Raw genomic sequence first — 2,533 nt, forward strand, 5'->3', positions numbered from 1 at the left:
AGTGAATAATTGTTATCAGGGCTGACTGTGAGGGTTGGAAATGTAAAGGTAGACTTTTGTAGCAAAAGGAGGGGAGTGATTGACTTTGCAGTCTAAGAGTGGAGGTCACTAGGACCATCAAGGGAAAACAGCGGAGTGCAGGACCCTACCCAGAAAAACAGTGATGCCAGATATGGAAGCAGAGATGATGACGTGGAGAGATGGAGTGGCTGGGAACTCTAGACCCAGAGAGGGAGAGGGGCTGTGTGTTGACGACTGGGGGCAGGCTTGCAGGGTATACCCTTTGGTTGGTTGATGATGTATGAAGGGGATTGTAGCCATGGCAATGAAACAATATATGATAGGATAAATGTAAAACTAATGAAAACTAATGCTCTCCCATGTAAACTATTACATATTTCACAATAAAACATTAAAAAAAAAAAGATGGAAGGAATACTTAGGAAAAAAAGAATAGAAATGAGTTATATATTTACCTTGTATCCTGCAACCTTGCTAAATTCACTACTTTCTAGGAGTTGTTAGTTTTTATTTTGTTTTGTTTCAAATTCCTTGGGATTGTCTATGTAGACAATCATATCATCTGTGAGTAGGGAAAGTTTTATTTCTTCTTCACTCTGGATCCTTTCTTCCTTTCTTTTTTTTTTTAAAAAACATTATTACATCCTGATGCCATGCTTTTCTTCATATTATCCAGCTTTTCAGATTATTTGCTTAGCACACAGATTGAATAAGAATGGTGAACGAATACAACCCTGACACACATTTTCTTATTTTAAACCATTCAATGTTCCCTTGTTCTGTTCGAATGACTGCTTCTTGATCTACGTACAGGTTCCTCATGAACACAATTAAGTTATCTGCCATACTCATTCCCTGCAATGATGCCCATAGCTTGTCATGAACCACACAGTCAAAAACTTTTGCATAGTCAGTAAAGCACAAGTAAACATCTTTCTGGGATTCTCTGCTTTCATTTGATGTCAACAATAATATCCCTCATTTTATGTTCTTGTCTGAACTGGTTTGAACATCTGGCAGTTCCTTTCAATATTACATATCGAGATTTGACTGTTTTCTTCAGTTCTCTGAGTTTGAGAAGTGCTGAATGTGTTCTTCCCTTTTAAGTTTCTTATTTATAAGGCAGGCTTTTTTGAAGGTCCTGGTCTTATGGGGCTCATACTTAGACTCCATGCATGCCTTGGGTAAGCCCTACGATCTGTCTGATATTGTTGTTGTTATTTGGTGCCATTGTTAGACTCTGGATTTGCAAGAGAGACCACTCTGAGACTTCAATCAGATAAAAGCCTTTTATATGCTGATCAGCAATTGCAGACCCAACCCACTCAGAGGTTGCTGAAGGGGGCTGTGGCCCCAAGCAGAAATTTTACACAGCTTTTAAGGGCAAAAACCACATCCTGGGTAACAAACAGAGTAACAGTTCACTGGTGTGTGTCGGCACATTGTGCCCACAAAATCCTATTACCTGGCTAGTTCTTTGTTCTTGTACCAGGAAATGTGCGCAAGCAAGCTACAGAAGCAGAAATAGGTGGGGGTTAGTGTGGGCAAGTTCTTGTGAAAAATTTGTCTTCTGGGGACTTAATGTCCTGACTGGAAAAGCAACTTCTTTTTAAAGCTCTAGGGGATATGTTATAGTGGGGTCCTTCACCATTGAGTTGGCACCAACTCATAGCGACCCTATGCACAGCAGACCGAAATATATGTTTGTTATATGAGGACTCAAATTCTGAAACTCAAGTTCAGCTGGGTGAGTACCCCCAGATTAAAAGCTAGAGATAGTGCTTTACTTACATACATAGATTCCTACCTTCACAAATTTTCTTACCTATGCATAGATAATTGAAGAACATTAAAAATGAGTTTTATTTTAACTTTCCTAGTGTTTAGAGGGAGGTTGGGGCAATATGGATATCTAATCTGTAAAACTGCTGAAAATAGAAATCCCTATGCAGTGTCTCTTGATCTTTTTTTTTTTTAAACTAAAGTCAGTTTCAATTTTATTTCATTAATTTAAACGATGAACAAATGACGTAGTTCAAATGTTATTAAATTGATTTCAAACACAGGTTTCCACAGAGGATAAACAGAGGATTTCAAGTAATATCTGGTGCAGTCCATTGTCCATTTAAAAATATGTTTCTTTTATCCAGGAAAAGCATTAAAAAGCCATTTTTTTCTTTTATACTGCATAAAAGCTACATGCAAATGTTGATGTTAATTTAGTTCCTTGTCAACTTGGATGATGAAGCTGGGAGGTTCAAAATTTCATAGTTAAAGATGCAAACAAAAAGCTTCTTCATGTCTCTGATAGAAAATGGAGGCCAACATTCATGTCTCTTGATTCTTATAGCAGGTCACTTGTTCTTCTTTCCTTTTTTACTTCTGTAAAGGAGCTTCATACATGAAGAGAGCAAAAAGTCATTAAGAATGATAGATTTCTGCAAGACAAATGATTTGTTTATTTCAAATACCTCCTTTAGACAGCATAACAGACGACTATACACATGGACCT

This window comes from Chrysochloris asiatica, unplaced genomic scaffold (genome assembly GCF_000296735.1).
Source record: "Chrysochloris asiatica unplaced genomic scaffold, ChrAsi1.0 scaffold00014, whole genome shotgun sequence".
Taxonomy (NCBI): domain Eukaryota; kingdom Metazoa; phylum Chordata; class Mammalia; order Afrosoricida; family Chrysochloridae; genus Chrysochloris; species Chrysochloris asiatica.